We start from the raw sequence: 20,413 nt of genomic DNA, 5'->3' as shown, positions 1-20,413 counted from the left end.
ATCAGAAGAGGCTATGTCTAAATCATAACAAAATAATGTTTAGATTCAAACTAAAAAAAACAACGAAGACCAGACCAAACCAGATCGGCGATGGGAATTTGAAGAATGCAATACAACCAAGAATGGTTTGAATGGGACTTTCAATAAAGCATTATCTACATCACGTCAATTCTCAGACAGCATTATCGACATAGAAATTTCAGTAAAATGACAAATAGGTATTTATCAAGTATTAGTATAAGTATTAAGTCTGTTGACTTATTGTGTTATTTACATGTAAATATAATTTTAGTATTGTCGTTTCGCTATTTTCCCGCATTCTGTATTTTAGTGCTTGTAAAACTTGATGTACTTCCGCAATGTTTTACCGCGCCTCGTTTTCAATTGACATGTGCTTCAACAGCCACGCTAAAAGCTGATTATTTTTTGCTGATGATTTTTGCTGAAATATGACTGAAGGTAACGGCGGGGCTCTTCCCAAGCGAACGAAAGCGGGAGCAAGACTAAAAGTGTTTATCGACGCCCTTCAAAACGAAGAAGAGTCCCGCGAAAGTGATACGGAAGACGTTTTCCATGAATCTTTGACGATGCCAGAACATGGACCCATGCCGGGGAGTGATGGCGACCACGTGGACGATCATGACGACGAAGAGCTACAACAACTGCAAAGCGAACTGAAAAGGATAAAAATTGACAGAGAAAAAATTATGATACGAAGAAAAATTAATGAAGAAAAGGAAAAAATACGAACCGAACTCGCAAAAGATTACGTGACACCAGACAATTCTAGGGATCACGGTCAAGGTCAAGAGAGTGGAGCCGTTGCCAGTGTCGGTGAGTTGATATTGAACAATTTGAACAATAACAATGAACAGCGAAAATGTTTAAAAATCGTAGACCATATCTCTCAGGACCCTATTCCCCAATATGATACTGTGAATCTAGGTAAAAATATGGAGGTGAGAATAGGTAAAACTCGTACTTTGGAAAAAGTGACACTAGAACAATGGGGGTTCGCGAACATCCAAATCATGACTGCCCTAACAAAATCAGGCAATCTCCCCAATTCTGCGCCATACTTAAAGTATACAGCTGACATTTTCCGGCTCGCGTCCAAGTATGTTTGGTTTTCCGTGCTCCTTTATGATAAGGAATATCGAGAACAACAAGCCACAGTGGGGGACATACAGACAAGATCTACAAGAATTCAACCTAGTTCATAAATCCTCTAATGTCACGTCTAGGGCATTTCAAGAGGCTGGCATTCAAACCCAATATCATAACAGTGCACCGGATCGACGTATGAAGGACCCCTTCCTGCCTAACGGGAAAGAAATCTGTCGTAGCCTCAACAGTAACATGTGTACGCGACCGGCATGTAGGATGGCACATAATTGTGCCATTTGCCTTTCAAGTGTTCATTCGGCCGTTAACCACTCCCAAGACACTTCCAAATCTTACCCCACTGTCATAGGGACCCCAAAAAACGGGCCAGCTCAACAGTAGACTGTACAAACTGTTTAAAACATGGGGCGTGAGAAGAACTGCTCCTAACGACTGTGGGGATAGGGAGGAACTTTTAGTTGGTATACGTGATGGATTTAAGCTTACTTCAAAATTTGGTCCATACCAACAAGTCGCAAGAGACAACTATACCTCAGCTGCTTTATATAATAAAAAAGTTGAAGATCAGATACTCACAGAGTTATCGCTAAAAATTACGTAATAACAGATACAAAACCGACAATAATTAGTTCGCTTGGAGCTGTCCCTAAAACTAACGGGGATGTTCGCTTAATTCATGATGCTAGTCGGTCTATACATGCATGCTTAAATTCTTTAACCTCGGATACAGATTGTTCTTATATGGATTTAAAAAGTGCCATTTCTATCATTAAACCAAGTGATTTCTTAGCAAAAGTGGATTTAAAAAGTGCCTACTGCTCAGTAAAAATTCATCCTTCAGATTATGCACTCACAGGCTTAAAGTGGACGTTTAAGGGAGAAACATCGCCATCATATATGTATGACACAAAATTACCTTTTGGGCATGCCAAAAGCCCTAAAATCTTTCAAAAGCTGAGTTTGTCTGTGTGTCATATCATGAAAGTTCATTTTAATGTGACAGTTATCGCATATTTAGACGATTTTCTAATTATCGAAAACACTTTTGAACAATGCAGTAGAGGTCTTCGATTACTCATCTCAACTCTGAGAAAATTGGGCTTCAATATATCGTGGAACAAAGTCGAGGGTCCTAGTCAGCAGCTTATCTTCCTTGGAGTCTTAATCAACACGACGGAACTAACATTGAGTTTACTGCAGGAAAAATGACCGAATTTCAAAACTTACTATATACGTTTGTTGGAAAAAAGCGTGCAAGTGTCAAACAACTAGAATCTTTATGTGGAAAGCTCAGTTGGGCATGTTCAGTGATAAAGGGAGGCCGCCCCTTTCTCAGACGTGTGCTTAATTTGATCCCAAGTGAATATAAATGTTCTAATGCAAAAGTTAAACTTAATGATGATTTTTTCTCCGACTTAAACTGGTGGATAACGTTTATGTCAACTTTTAATGGCTGTGTCCGCTTTATAGAGTTAACACCTCTAACAGGCTTACAGACAGACGCGTGTGATAATGGTGATTACTTTTATGTCAATTGGGAATTAGACCTGCTAGTGATGTCCTCCGAACATATTAATATTAAAGAAACAATGGCTGTCGTATTATCAGCTTTACGTTGGGCCCCTTGGTGGTGTAATAAAACTGTGATTGTGTCAACGGACAATATGACCACCATGAGCATTATTAACAAAGGGTCCTCTAAGAATAGTGTACTTATGTTTTGTTTAAGATTGTTATTTTGGATATCTGCATATTATAATTTCAAAATCAAAGCAAAATTCATAAATGGACGATTTAATACTATCGCAGATAGTGCTTCTCGCCTTCATGAGCAAGGTCAGCTTTCTCGCTTGTATAGTGTTGTGACTAGTTATAACCTTATTGACTTTACTGCCGATGAGCTGTTAAAGCATGTTTCCCCTTCTTTTCTATGTTATAGGTGGGGATTACGCGGATCCCCAGACAGAGAGACTCAAACACGGTGTGAAAAGACTGAAAAAGAAGGGGTGGGCTAGTTCCATATCAGAGACTTATAAAACTCATTTACAGACTTTTTTGAGTTTTTGTACGGCCCATAAGTTAGCAAGTGTTCCGGCAGATATAGAGACTGTAGAAATGTATGTCGCCTATTTGGTTGATGTGAAAAAAATTAGCAGTATAAAATCTTACTTACTTAAAATCTTAAATATTATATCAGTCTTCCACACATCTGAAAATCTACCTGGTCCTATACTACAACCTGGCATGTAAAACATGTCTTAACGGGTGTTAAGAGAGAAATTGGCACAGCACAATCCTGTAAGTCCCCAGTAACTCCCCGTTTGTTGTTAGAGATTCACGATATATTTTAGATTTTACTTGTAAAGACAACTGTGTTTTTTGGTCAGCCTGCCTTGTTGGTTTCTTTGGGGTTTTTTTTGAGACCTAATAATTTCTTAGTTAAAGGTGTATTTGACCCATCCCGTCATATTCAGTGTCTGGATTTGTTGCCTCACCTATGGGGTATGTTATTGTCTTTAAAAGTTGTACAGACCATGCAATTTAGAGCTGTTCCTATTGAAATTGTTCTTCCCCGTTTACAGCTAGGTCACCCCCTTTGCCCCTGTGCCCCACTTCAGCAGCTTTTAGTACGACCAGATTTGACCCAACCTCTGTTCCTCTTATCCTCTGGGAAGTGCATATCCTACTCTGGTTTCCTTAAGGCCTTCCGCTTTATTCTCTCTCAACTAGGGTACTACGCCGCTTCCTATGGGGGTCACTCTCCGAGTCGCGGGGGGGGGGGGGGGGGGGGGGGGGCTGCTACTTAGGGTAGTTAGTGTGGTGTCGCAGACGACGATATCCAACTTCTAGGTTTATGGTCTAGTGATTGCTATAAACGCTATATTGAAACTAATAGGAGCAAACGTAACAATGCTATGAACCTCTTTTGTTTATCTCTTCCTCGTTAACCTGTATCATAACCCCCTTTTTCCCTTCCTTTTCAACAACTTGGGTTTGGACCTATATATCTCATGACATTTGCAACACTCATTTTTGTTGTATTGTCTATTTTCAATTGATAGATACAGGTCTGGTACAGTTAATAGATGTACTCTGGAAGTGGTATCCATTAAAGCCATTATTGTTATAATGTTGTTGCTTCCGTTTATTAGACTATCAGTAAAGTGTTATTTACATGTAAATATAATTTTAGTATTGTCGTTTCCCTAGTTTCCCGCATTCTGTATTTTTAGTGCTTGTAAAAATTGATGTACTTCCGCATTGTTTTACCGCGCCTCGTTTTCAATTGACATGTGCTTCAACAGCCAAGCTAAAGGCTAATTATTTTTTGCCCACTCCCACCTTTTGTTGTATTCTCAATTTTCAATTGATAGATACAGGTCTGGTACAGTTAATAGATGTACTCTGGAAGTGGTATCCATTAAAGCCATTATTGTTATAATGTTGTTGCTTCCTTTTATTAGACTATCAGTAAACATCATAATTTACAAAATGTAAAAACAATTTAATCCTCAGACTGGTACTATGACAATTCACGTCATTTCTCAGACAGCATATCGAAACATAAATTTCAGTTTAATGACTAGTATTATAGAAAAATAAGTATTTGGTCTGTTTACACATCACAATTTTCAAAATATAGAAAAGAATTTAATCCTCCGACTTGGTATGTCAGCTGGTGCTATAGCACAAACACATAGTACATTATATATCAATCGGCATTATAAAACGGCAGATAAAACCTACCTTATGACTTCTATTGATTATTTGCTGATCTAAATTTTGCAATCCTGATAAAGTCTCGCGAAATACGGTTACTTTGGTATATTTGAATTTTTAATGGAATCCTTTTGAGATATTTATATTTCTATTTTAGATAAACTATTTGCCCATCGTTCTTTTCCTTTTGTTAATTTACATATAACATTACATTTTTATCTACACGGATTGTTATCGACTGTGAAGCAAAAGATTGTGGGCAACAACATGTCATTTTCACTGAATAATATACCATTACACTCAAGCAACCTAGCGTTACAATCTATATATGCAAATATAGGTATTTGTTATCAGACGGGTGACCGGGTGCACGTGTTGTAGTTAATTAAAAATATAAACCACTCGCCTTTCACCTAGCCGGCCGGGGTTCGAACCCCGACACGGGCAGAAAAAGATCAGGGTCACCTGCCCAATCAAATGAGTTTTTTCTCCGGGCACTCTGGTTTCCTCTCACTCTAAGATCTCTCTTGTGCATTCATCCGGGCCATCGGAAGAGATTTGTGTAATTTAAATAACTTGTTTTGCGATCGATGTAAAATAAATGAAGTATATATCACATTAAATTGTTATCTAATACATGTATTGATATGTATGAACCTCACTTTCACCGTTGATGTTACATCCGGTACCTGTGTTTTACTTTTCTGGTACCGTATATGCTACTTAAAGCAATTAAGGATGCTCCACCGCTGACAAATGGTATTTTTCACTATCAAAAACAGAAGCATACAATTTAGTATTTTTCTTCAGTTACGACAGTTACTTACTTTACACAATTACCATTATTGAAAAGTTTGAGCTTCTTATTTTACTTCAAGTTAAAAATATGAAAAATAATCAATTGCATCCCGAAAAAATTCCATTGCACTATATCCTACATGCACCAAAGCCAAAACAAATTATTTCATGTTATTTTTGTGTGTTAATTAGACTTATATATATACACGATTAAATATAAATTGTTGTTCAAATGATGAATATCATTAATGCTCTATCAGCTACGGAGCATCTTTATATACGATTAGTTTTATTCTATAGTTTCTTCAGATCTATTATTCACAACTTAGGCCAGAAATAACCATATTTATCCTTCTGCAGTTCTATTCATGTGAACGTAATTAGTGTTTTTGTGTGGTACCGTATTAACATGTACCAAATAACCATCGCTATTGACGGCGTCACCGTCCAGCTGATTACGGAGTTATACGACCCAGTTAAAACAGAAATAATTAGATCTGAGTATGAAAAAGGCCAATGATAATGGCATCAATAACTTAAAGCTGTTAACATCAACCCATATACATAATACTTACTCTTCCAGACATATAGTCACGGCTGACATCGCGGGAAAATGCCTGGCTCAGGAAATATGCATATTGATGAGCAGGGCTAATTCAATACTTTATAAGAATACATGGTGTGTGATACAGAAAGGGACAAGTGATGATACGGTTAAGAAGTTATTGATGCAGTTAAGTCAATAGTCTGATTTAAAATACTCATTTCTGAATTTGATTTTATTGTAAAGGTAAATACTGTATATGTATAATGCATACTGAAACTGCAAACAAAGACACTATTTCGCGTTGTTTGTTTGATTGTGTGCTCAGAAGTGCACGAGCGATATTGGAGTATACACTCCTATTTAGAACTTATAGCAACCTTGGTAGGTTTGAAATAGGACGATATATTTATTAGATAAAAATAATGTTTGATAAAAAATGCAATATTGAAACCAAGCATACCAAGCTTGTTACACATTGATATATATTGCTGCACATTGTGTTCTATACTCTCGTTTTAAATGTCTTTGCATGCAGTTATCCACACTATTCTTTTTGAGAACAGTTGTAATAAAATGTCATAAATTTGAACTTATACTCTTACCAGTTAATATATATATGTAGTCTAAATTATAAGTGGAATAATCCACTGGTAATCGCTTATAAAAGTCCCATTTCCGCTCAAAGTTTTTAAAAAAAAACTACATGTATGTGAAGCTACATCAATACTGCGATGACTTGCGTCATTATTGCTGACGCAGTTTATGTTTGCGTCATACTCCAATTAAAGGCCCACTACTTTTCCGAAACGGCTTTTAATTTTTAAAATGGGAATGTAAAACGAGATCGATAATTTTGTAGAGTTGCAAAAGTTATTAACTTACCGCCAATGCTACACTAATCATCACCTTCTGAACAATTTGTTTAAAATAAATAAAATGTCAATTTTCATAACGCGGGTCGTCTTATGTTTTCCGCCGTCATCCTAAATACCGCGCGGTAGATGACCATATCACTGTGCCAGACGGCAAAACAGCGAAATGACTCTCCACTGTTATCCGTTATCATATATTGGATATGTTTGGTGTTGTAATCTCATCATAGGCCATCGGTATATATTTTCTGGTGTTTAAGAAACCTTTATGTTTTGCTCTGGAAAGGTAGTAGGCCTTTAAGCTATACCACAAAATACAAATATTTCAATTCATAGTACTCACGTTTAATTCTAAATAAGTGATTGTCCATTTGGATGGTCACATGGCTTAACGCATAGTTTGGAAGTTTTATTGTAACGTATGACCTATGTTATAAATTTATGAAGGACAGTTTTTTTTGTAAAATAACGTATTTCCTCTCATACATACACGTGTGATACTGGCTGGTCCAGGGTAATACTATAAGACTCTTTCATACGTGGATATGAAGGATAGGGATATTCTACCCGAGGGTAACAAAATGTAGTAAAACCCGAGGCTTGCCGAGGGTTTTGCAACATTTTGTGATCCCGATGTTAGAATACCCATATCCTTCATATCCACTTATGAAAGAGTATTTTTCTTTCATACCTCAACGTTTAATTGCAATTTTAAAACTATAATATCCCGCAATTTTTAAATAAATTCGAAGAAATCCACGGCTGAAAGTCAATTTGTCATACATGAAAAATTACGCGACATTTTCAAAACAAAATTCCGTTGTTTGCATCTTTTATAGTAAAACCAGTCAAGTTTGTGAAAATAATGTTTAAATTTTACCGAGGAAATAGAAATGTTGACGCCGTGACGTCGCGAGGCTTTTTTGCAGTGGTAGCCATGCAATACAACTTCAGGCGGCATGAGTGTATTGCCCAAGACCGGCCAGTATAACACCCGTAGGTGTAAAAGAAATCCATGTCGTTTGAGGATGTATTGCATGGCTACCCATGCAATAAAGCCTCGTGACGTCACATCGTCAACAAAAAATTGGAGAATTGAGTTGCAGCCGCGTTTTTTCGAATTTATTTTAAAATGGCGAACAATCATAGCAGTAAAATTGCAATAAAACATCGAGGTATGAGAGAAAAATACATTATACTACATTGATATGAAGGATGGGAATGTTCTACCCTCGGGAACACAAAGTGTTGTAAACTCTCGGCAAGCCTTACGTTTTAAAACATTTTGTTACCTTCAGATAGAATATCACTATCCTTCATATCCATATATGAAAGAGTCTTATATTATGCATATACCTACTGCAAGAAATTCAGATAAGTTGCAAGATTTTTTCTATTACACTACTACTTACTGTTTTTGCCAAACTGTTGAATTAAGGATCAAGCCACGATCTTATTAGTTGTCATTAGTTTTCAAACTTATATATAACGGTTATATGGGTTTGGTGTTGCCAATACCAACTAATAACAGTGTCGAAAAAGAACAGCTGATCTCTATAACAACCTACTATGGGTAATTAGGTTTTTTAAATGACTGATGAGTAAAGAGTATATCCCAGCATAAAGTTTGTTATAAGCTGTCAGACAAACGCCACCACGATTTCATGCCAGATAGAAATAAAAACTATCTGTAGAAAGTTTATTTATACAATCCGCGTAATATTCAGCGACTTACAGCGCTTTTTATTGACTAAACATTCATTGTGACGTCAGTAAACAATGATGTGACGTCATAATGCGAGAAAATCGTGACGAAATGGCTGCCTCGCTGGAAATGCACGCATTTTGACGTTGAGATTATGTGATAAAAAAATTCTTGAAAAGCAAATATCATTCAAGGTTGGTCTCTCCTTATACGATGTTGCGGTGTGATTGTCTGTATGTTTTGGGAGGATGTGGTATATTAGCTTTGTGCATCTTTAGTATAGTAAAACCTATGCCCCTTTGTATAATGCTATATCACTGTAATATGCTGCCAACAAAAACCAAAGCAGCACACCCCACCTCATCCTCGATATTCCAGGTGTTCCGATCACTTACGATCTCTACACACCTGGACTTTCTCATAGTAAAACTGGAGGCAACAGAATAAAACAGGTAATTTCGTCATACGATGTACATCAAAAGAGCCGTATAACGGTACACTGTGGTTGACTGTGTGGCTTTGATGTTAGGCGTCGCTCTCTCTGTAGTCTTCAAAGGAAATCTTTGCTAGCCTGTGATTGGTCAAATGTTTTCCGCTGAGCTGCCTTCAATTTCACTATGAGATAGTCCAGGGGTGTAGAGATCGTAAGTGAACGGAACCCCTCAGCCTGATATCGAGGATAACCCCACCTGGTCAGATTATACTGGCGACGGATAGGCCAGTCGACCCGCTTTCTTCATTCTGAGTACTACGTAGGAACAGAAACTACAACTTTTATAGACTATTGTAATGAATAATAAATAAACATGTAAACATGTGTGCGTCCGGGTTTCCTGTTTGTAGTCTCGGTGTATTACACGCTTGGCTAGTCAAGTTTACGCTAGCGAGTAAAGCGTTTGTATGACCCGGATTGCCAAAATTCGAGGGTATAAAAAAGCCCGCGCTGACAGACGCCCAGAAACGATAACGTGACGGCATGTAAAACTCTTCAATTCAATTCGACGAATTTCAGTCTGGTATCAACACTCATGCTGTGAAGATCACAGAGTATCAGGTATAGGCTATAACGGCATTTGACGATTTTTCTTGATAGAGTGTTTGGCAGCGGCTCGTGACCTGTAATAAGTCAATGACTACACGCGTACGGTATAGGTGGTTACAACCACAGGGACTTGTAACGTAGGTTGTGAGAAAGTCTGTTGTGTATACATGTGTACTAGGCCTATATACTATATAAAAGGACAAGGGAACCAACGGCTCGCTTGGAAGAGGTACACCTGCCTCTACAAAAGTCGCCCGTATTCCGTCTAACATGGATAAATATGTATATATTTAATACTAATATATTCTTAAATAAATTTTCGATACGGAAAACACAACTTCAGACACGAAATAATATATTAACATACCTTTATTTCACTATGAACGCGGAAAATGCAGTCAGATTTCCTCACTGTCGTTATGCCTGTCCAGTGAAATCTAGGTCAAAGGCACTCATATTCCCTTGTAACAAATTTTGTATGCATTCATTTCACTTTCTGGTGATATTTTCCCATTGCAAATACAAATAGGCTATCTCCGATAACGCTTTCATTAATCCAATCCAACAACTAAGCGAGGAATCACACTTTTTTATCCAGCACTCGACTCTTGTTCGTATAATCCGCCATATTGTAATTGAAGATTGGTACCTTTTTAGTGTACCCGCCCTTACCCGATACTGCACTGAAATTCTGTACCCAGACTCTGTATAAATTAAGTTTCATGGTTAAGGTTCTTAGAAGTACCTTTATTTGAAATACACGTATCATTAATTGAAGAATCTAACTTAAGTCGAGACTCTAATGTTTTACTTTACCGGTTACCACATTAATATTGTAGCTTTTAGTGTACAGGCACTGTGTATATGGGGTTTCCAGTTCGGGTCCGGGTATGGGGTACACAATATCCACTCAAACGTGTTTAACCTAGATTTCAGTGGACAAGCAAAACGACAGCGAGGAAATCTGACTGCATTTTCCACGTTCATAATGAAATAAAGGTATGTTGATATATTATATCGTGATTGAAGTTGTGTTTTTCATGTCGAAAATTTATTTAAGAATGTATTGGTATTATATATGTACATATTTATCCATGTTTGACGGAATACGGGCGACTTTTGTAGAGGCAGGTGTACCTCTTCCAAGCGAACCGTTGGTTCCCTTGTCCTTTTATATAGTATATAAGCTTAGGCCTAGTACACATGTATACACAACAGACTTTCTCACAACCTACGTTACAAGTCCCTGTGGTTACAACACTGTTGTCGAGAGTCACCGGCTAGCGATAGTCGGCAAGGTGACACCCTTATATCCCTACGGCCTAATAGTCCGAAGGCCCGTTAATCCGAAGGTCCAATAGTCCGAAGGTCCAATAGTCCGAAGGCCCTTCAGGCCGAAGGCCCGTTAGTCCGAAATTTAGTAAATATTGCAAGTTATATAGTTGTTATAATTAACGTACAGTTGTATTTTCACGAATACATTTTTCTGCAGTGCTGATCTGACAATTTATATGGACGATTGGACGGCAAGTTGTCATTTCTTCATGGAGCATTGCGAGTTCAAAATTACATCAAAATAAAAAAAAAATGCTAAAACAGGTTTATATGTTATATTTTATAAGATATCTCACAAGCATACAAGCTTTAAAGTTGTCCGATTGTAAGCCTTATGTACACTGTAATTTGATTGCATTAGGGTTAACGTTGCTCCATGAATAAATGATGTATATAATCAAAATTTACCGAAAAATGACCTTTATTATACCTTATATACGTTATATTTTACAATATGTACATGTTTTTTGCATTTCCTTCCCCTTTCTTTGACTTGTTTATTCTACCCTTAATGACAGAAATGGTCCGCATAATGATATTTTGGGGGGGGGGGGGGGTGATGTTAAACGTGATTGCATTGTAAATTAAAATGCATATACTCTTCAATATCAGATACGTTTACGTATTTCAAGATTATGCTCTTTTTTAAAATTCGCAACATTTCGTTTTTTATTATCATTTTTCATCAAATCTATAGTCACATACATGTAAGTATACCTTAGCAAATTTACAACAAATCTTTTGCATCGAAAACCGTAATAAACATTTCGAGTACTGTTCACATATAAATTCCAGTTATATTATTTTTTTTCGGACTATCGGGCCTTCGGACTAACGGGCCTTAGGACTATTGGACCTTCGGACTAACGGGCCTTAGGACTAATGGGCCTTCGGACTATTGGGCCGTAGGGATATAAGGCGGTCACCGTCGGCAACTAGGCCAGTAACCACAGGGTGGTTAACGACTACACGTTAGTCACTGAGACCACGGGGTGGTTGACGACTATTTATAGTCAATGAACATTAAGACCAGGTGTCGATGGTCAGGCAGACCACTGTCTGTATATATACTTATTTATGAAAGCATTTCTATTGTTAATCGCTCGGAATTAATATAATGTTTTACGCTACCAAATAGTTGTCAAATCTGTATATATTTGCATTTGGTGACTAGTCACTAACCAAGATCATTCGCTATAATTGACGAACCCATTAGAGACGTCACACTATGTTGTGTCCCGGTCAGGGCCCAGGGTCTCGGAGCTATGAATAAGAGAAAATTCAGTCACTTTGTTTACAGAACAGAAAGCGACGGGGTGACGTTCGGACTATGGTCTGTAGGCGTTAATTAATGCAAGGACAAACACAAATAGTATAGCTGGTTTAGTAAAACATTGGTGACTATATGAAATATTTACCTAAACTAGTGCTAATTTCTTTGTCTGACGATGACGTCATTCATTAAATTATCCGTCAACAGACCTACCTCTAGATTAATATTTCTAACCTGTATTATATTTTCAGCCACGCTTTATGTCGTTTTATTAAAAAATTGACATCAAAAGTTTTAATTAGTTCAAAATGTTAATTTCGTTCTAGGGTCTAGTTTTATAACAACAAAGCATTATTTCGAAACCGTTAAAATCAATAACACAAGAGCTTATCATATATATATATATATTTACATTTTGTCACAGCAACTCCCATTACTCTATTGATAATCGTGATCTGCATTATGAGCCAATAAATGCAGCCTAGACTTTGTGTAGTAATATCTATATAAATGGATGTGTGTCTTGTTTACTGGCACCATGTTAGTCCGCACAGGAAAAATGACATTGTAGTTGAATGAACCAGTTTGGTTATTAAACTATTAAAAAAATCTTTTAAATGTCTGGACAATTGAAAGTAAACTGAAAATAAGATAATAAACCTCTATGCTAAAGTTATATCTAAAGATATATAGAGAACTTCAAAATGACATGACAATTAAATCTAAGCATTACGGAAATAATTTTGGAATATATTTTGGATGCTTTTATGGAAAAGAAAGGCGGCGACACGGCATCATGTACAATATTAAAAATACAGCAAGGTGAAAATGACATGTAGCATTCATTACCCCACTGTGTATGTCATTAAATAGAATGAAGTATTATCTATTATATATTGATTTCGGTTCATCCATCCTACAAGCTGCATTGTGATGCCTTGTCGTAGTAATTTTTTATGATACTGTGTAGTATACCAGCGTCACATAAACTAATCAGTCGTATAAGCTAATTTCATACGGTTGATTGAAAAAAAGAGTCTTCGGTAGACATGAACGCGGGCGGATATCATATAACCATACCTCGGCATTCCGTCAAGGATTCAGATAAAATATGGATATATATTCATCTACCTGGAGATAAAACCGCAATACTTAATCAATATCCAAACGGCGCCAAAGAGGCGTCAAAAGCCATGTCTCGTTTTGGTTAGTATTTATAAAATTGCTATCAATATAAAAGTAAAATAGATAATGGAATAACATCAAAGAGAGGGAGTACGTCATCATTATATATGTCCATAATTAGCAGTATGAATAACCTTATACCATAATATGTAACACCAAACCTGTAACCGGAAGAGTATGGATAAAAAAAGAATAATACATCATTTACATTGTCAATGTATGAAAATAAAAGCCGCAGCTCTATTTTTGACTCGGAACATTAAGAAAAGGTGGGTTGCTAAAATCGCACCACCATTATCTTTCTTAAATCTAAATCTAACAGAATGCAGGTTATATTCTAAGACACAAACGATGTATTCTCTATAGACAATTCCGTTCTGAAGATCGTTTCATGAGAATGATGAACATCTCATCTAATGTCATCCAAAGATTTTATTTAAAGCTACGATATTATCCAGAGATAGAATCCACATGGAATTCGTGGGATACAATTACCAATACGAATGAGAACCAGCTATTAATATAATATCCTAGAAATCATTATTCTGTACTATTCGACATATGTTTCATATGATGAGTGTTTTTATTATTCCTTTACAACGTGCAACCTGTATAATAATGGACACATTGACATTGCCATTTATTTTAATGACCATAGCTATTAGTAGGACGATATATCTATCAACACAAAAAAAACTAATTAAAAATAGATACACAGTTATTGAGAATCAGGTAATAATGACATTTGAATGGATACTAGCAGACACCAGTTCATCAATTGACACACGTAAATTAAAAGTACCACTTAACTATTGTGAATGAATTAAGGCATAACGATGGCTATCATATGCAAAACACATACAAACGAAATGCTGTAAAATATTAATATTGGTTTAAGCTGCTCAACTTGGCTGGAGAGGTCGTTACAAATAATAAAGAGCGCTCACATAAAATCCTGATAGAAAATTGGAAGCAGAGAAAATATAAAAGAAATAATGATAATGAAAAGACTGCTTAATAAGCAACACTTGCTTCATTTACATTCAATAAACCAAGACAATGCTTAAAGAGCTAAATAGTTATATTTTTATAAAAGATTTGTTTAAACAAATAAGATATTAATTAAATATAAATTGTTTAATTTTTATACAAAGTTTTGTATAAAATTCGCAAAATGAGTAATATTGAGAAAAATAAAGTATAAGTTTTCCAATATTACAGTACAGACGCGTTGTATATCATGTTGAGATAGATACAATCTTTCATATAAGTCGATCTAGTAAACATTATGGAAATCGACGGTAAGTGCTGAAAAATACTATTTACCTTGATGTACATATTACGTAAGCTGTAATGTATTTCCAAGCAAATCAAACGAAAAAAATAAAATAATAACAATACACGTTTCACAGGCAATATATTTCTTCGCGTGAAAATTTCATGCGATTATAATCGCACGTGAACCGGCACGAAAAAGTGAATATCACGTGAAAACTGTCTCATTAATTTCACGTTTATTTTACGTGAATATCATGCGATTTCTATCCGCAGTTCAAATGATATTTTTTCACTTCTGGGTAGCAACATTCCTTCATTCTCGACCTGATGTGTATTTAACTATCCAGTTAATCAGGCATTCTATTCCTACCCCACAATACTACCAATTTGGAGATATATCTCGCCAACTGAAAAATGAATACATTTCCCCGAAATGCTGTCGAACATATATTATTGATTTTATATTGTCGACAGAATCATCTCTGGAGAACCATTGAACAATGTGACTTAACGGATATATCAGTAATGCATTTGTCTGGTGAATATCTTGGATTAAGCGGACGACGTGCATTTGACTTTGTTCTCCGAATTTGCCTTGTTTTTCTTATTAGTCTCTGTTTATTTTTGCACTTGATGATTTATTTGACAATATACGGTTTTAATAATTTGAATCAATAACCGATGTTACAGATTACCCAAGTTTACTCATGTATTGCAGTGTTGCCGATTTTCTTTAAATTGCAGCATACCGACTAATTATCGATGCATCTGCAGATGATTCTAATAGAGGCTTACATCCATTTTACTACAAAATTATCATAATAATAATGTAAAGCTAGTTATCCGTTAAAGTTATATGTGCCATAACTGGGCAAAATAATTTACCTTTTATTTTTTCATCAGTTATCAACTGAAAGCCACCATATATGATGACTAAAGCTGTGAAATCATTCAAATGGACAGGCAAAACATATACGATGTCTTATAAACATAAGTTCCAACACAGAATTTATCCACTGAAAAATAAAATCTTGTTTTTATGGCTTATATATGTTTAGATGAAAACATAAATCACTTCTTCTCATTTACTGTACTTATTGGTTTATTCACGCTCAGCCATTAGTTTGATTGTTTTCTAATCACATGCTTGTTATGTGTCATGTATTATAGTACATGTCCATCTGATTATTAATTAATGAAGGCTTTTATTCTGTCCTGCATACGTAACATGATCATCGTGGTTTTTTTTTATTAAAGATGCTCCACCGCTTACGAATTGTAGTTTTTCTCTATCAAAATAGGAGCAGACGAACTAGTATTTTTTTCAGTTACAAAAGTTACTTACTTTACACCATTACCACCATTGAAACGTTTGAGCTTCTCATTTTACTTCAATATAAAAATATTGAAAATAATAAATTGTATCCCGAAAGAATTATGTGGCACTATGTCCTATATTAAATAAAATTCTGATTGAACATACATCAAAAGCAAAATAAATAATCTTATATTATTTTTATATTAATAAGACATTTATATTTAAGCATTAAACTATCTTCCTATGGCACCTATGGTCTATACAGATGCCAGAGCTTTGCAGACAATATTCATTATGCGCGGTAGCGCATTATGAGATGATTGTCTGCAAAGCTCTGGCATCTATATAGAACACAGATGCCGTAGGAAGATAGTCTAATGCTTATTTTACATCATCAACTCATTTTAGGGTCTCTGCATTAACATTGTTAGACCAGGAAAACCGTTAATCAACGACGATTTAATCCACAAGATGGAACAGCCATTTTGACGGTGATCAGTTGACGTCACCACGTCAACATCAGTGACGTCATAATGGTCACATTTTGGGTGTCAGTTATACCTTCATATATTTCACTTTGCCTTGGTTAAATTAAATGATAGAAGTGACAAGTAAATGTAAATATACATGATTAAACAACAATTGTTGTTAAACTGGTGAGTATCGTTTATGCTCTGTTGGCGGTGGAGCATCTTTAAGTGAAAGTTAATATATAAATTATGCAGAATTTCAATATATATAATTCATATATTGCACCGGAGGTAGGCTAATTTCATAGTTTGTCAAACAGTAGCCTTTTGTTCACAAGTATTATAACAAAGCCACGAAATGACGGTTGATACACGTCATATACATGTAAACATGTTATGATCAATAATCACAGTGAATGATAGAGATTAACTATGACATGAACAGATATACATTTTTCTATCTGATAAGAGAATAGAACCAATTCATATTGTGCATTGTGAAAGAACAATAATACATTTATTTTACCCGAGCATTTTGAATTAATTTCTTTAAGAAAACAGATAAGGTGTTGCTGTTCTACTATTAAGATGATTGATCATAATAGTGTATCATGTAGATATCAAATTAATTCAAATATCATAAACCGCGATATTATCTTCCTAGTATTATATGACAGGACTATATACAAATAGACTGCAATGTTAAAATTCATATTACAATTGTCATAGGTAAAAGGGCTGTATCATTGATAATTTATATTCAAAATATCGAAAACAACAATGAATATGTAAAAAGAACACACATGGTAGAGGCAGTAATCTCAAGATAATCGATATTATAGACAATGTTAGGAGTCAATGAATATAGTCAATTGAAATATGAGTGCAAAACGGGCGCTACATCCTTTGATAATGCTCTGTTTTAAATATAATTTACGGTTTCAAATAGGTATAACAACACTGGTTATCAAAGCTCATTGAATGATGTAGATGATACGTGTATCGAAAAAATACGTCAAGACTCTGACCATACAAATTAACTATAGATGGCTTGCGTTTTACGTCAAGGGTTGAAAAATTGAACTTATTCCAAAGCAATCGTTACAAACAATGTAAAAAAGAACAATAGCATTGTACGTATGTATCGCACCTAGCTAATGCATTACCCGAGTGTTCGAATGACTCCTCGAGTGGAAATTAAAATCATTCTATGTACTTGATTTGTACCCCTCACCAGTCGACCGACGTAACTGTGACTTTGACTGGCAAGTGTGGACTAGCCAAAATATAACACTCGTGTCGTCATGGCAACTTGACGAACCTATGTATATAAGATCAATAAATCATATCTAGGTCAAAGTCGTTGAATTTCCATACGTCTGATTAATCCAATCAACTATTAATCAGACATAACACAACACATAATGACAAAACCGACATAATTTATTTTCCCCAATATCACTTATTATTTAATAACAACGCAACCTACTGTATTGTAGACATGATCCGTCATAGAAATAATTCTTTGATATATCATATGAGAAATTATGATAATGATTTTTGATTAATAAATAGAACTATTGCTTATCAAAGTATGATTGATTGGGTTAATGTTTATGAACATATTTAACATTAATCAATCTAAAATAAGTACAACTTTAGTATGTGTGAAAGAACCTGTTGACACCAATTATTTTAATAATTTTAAGTACATGTGGTTTTTTTTCTATTTAGAATCATCGATTTTAATGGTATATTATTTCCATTCATTATAATCAAAATAAATATAATCAAAATAAATATATTAATTACTGAAACATCAGTCAATGTCTCGTCAAATTGAATGAATGATGAGACTATTTAGTATGTTACGACCAGAAAACATACGTCTATATCTTAGCAGAAACATATATACATAGAGATTGGCAACTTCTCCATTTTTACGATAGGCAGATGTACCTCTGTATGTCCCTATGGGCTTTAAGATAAACTCTTAAATAGTTAAATACAGCAGAATAACTTTGATATGTTATAAAAGTTAACTAATTTTCAGATGGTTTGAGTACGATTTTGGAAAGAAAAAATAATATTTTAACTTATATGTTAATAAAACAAAACGCACTTCCGGTTTTGAATGCCTGATTTTCGAAAAACCATGTAAAATGGCTCATTTTCATACTTTTAAAAATCATATTAAATAACATCAATTGGGAAAACTGATCACATCAAACCATGATATAATGTTTAAACTTTGTATTGATGCAAAAATATCACTTTTAAAAGAATACACTTAAAAGTAGTTAGCCAAGGGAAAATGCCTATAAACTGGAGGTCCCTCTGCCTGTCAACATAGACAAAGAAGGAGTTTCCAATCTCTCTCTATATATATGTTTCTGATCTTAGCAAGGGCTGAAACGATTCATCGCGATACATATTGAATCGCGAAATTTGTATGTCGATACGATTTTACGATAAAGCCTTGCCGTTTCGGTTCGATACGATACAGTAACTGCAGTGTTCAGACTCACACTTGAAATAATAAATATTAGCCATATCTAGATTATTAGACACTGGGATCAGACTTTAAAGTGGTGTAAACCCTCATGACCATCATCCCACCTGTTTTGATTAGCAGTCTGTGCCTATATAGCCTGGTAGAGAGTTGGTGTCACTGTTCACGAGTCTGTTGATTACAGCTGAAGTCGGCCTGCCGAGGCTGACTTGGAAACAACATACCGGCTTTACAATAAATGTTATAATTACAGCTGGTAAGCATCACATCAAAAGCAAAGACTTTTCACAATAGTTAATGATTTACTCACGTTTTCAGTATTTAATAGGACTATACTGTCTGAAGATAGTCATAAAGTTTGAAATCGTAATGGCCGCCATATTGGCATTTGGTAATTGTAATTAAGGAGACGGACAGGTAATACAAATCCGGATTTACATTAAATTTTATTAATCATATATAAATGATAGCAATCACAATAAATTGTACAATTATAATCAAATACATTTTTGTACAGAAGTTTTATAGATACAGACAATTTATTGTTCTTAAACTTAATTTGATCGGTACTTTTGGCCTAGTTTTCATGAGAATAAGTCCATAATATAATGATAATTATTTACAATTTTGAAACATGTTCAATCAATTTAAATAAGTTCATTATTGTTTTAAAAATATGTTAAGCTATACAAATATATGTACTATATTGGCTACAGGTTCTTTTTTTTAACTATTTTATTGTAATTTGAGTTATTGATGTTTTTGTTGTCATCAAACATAACATATGTTCACCTTTTTAATTAGTCTCTTTTACATATGGCTTATTAAAGCATCAGCTGTATATTTTAAAATCCAGATATATAAAAAAGAACTGTTGGAAATGCAAGACGACAGAAAACAAACGTGGCGTCTCGAAAATAATCGTATCGAGAGGCATGTATCGCGATACGTATATCGTGTATCGTTGAAGCCCTAATTATTATTCTAATCTTAACACCATGACGTGTTTTTAACACAAAGGCATATAAGATGCCTTGTGTTTATACAAGCACGTATGACTGACCTACTCATTTAAATGCGGTTGACCTCTCATTTAAATGCGATTTTTTCTTTATCTTTTTATTCATACCTACCATCCATTACACATCTTTGAATTAACGAATATCTATAATGATGATTACATTTGGGAATAAGATACCAAGGACTCATAAAAAAGTACGATAAAGTCGCTAT

The 20,413-nt window shown here is 35.0% G+C and overlaps 1 pseudogene; it reads left to right on the top strand.

The window, feature by feature from the left end:
• Positions 1-2,663: 2,663 nt before the first annotated feature.
• Positions 2,664-4,600, top strand: LOC138334420 (integrase/recombinase xerD homolog; annotated as a pseudogene).
• Positions 4,601-20,413: the final 15,813 nt, after the last annotated feature.

Source organism: Argopecten irradians, chromosome 11 (genome assembly GCF_041381155.1).
Source record: "Argopecten irradians isolate NY chromosome 11, Ai_NY, whole genome shotgun sequence".
NCBI classification, from domain to species: domain Eukaryota; kingdom Metazoa; phylum Mollusca; class Bivalvia; order Pectinida; family Pectinidae; genus Argopecten; species Argopecten irradians.
The sequence above is the reverse complement of the archived record's forward strand: the minus strand, read 5'-3'. Positions and strand labels throughout refer to the sequence as shown.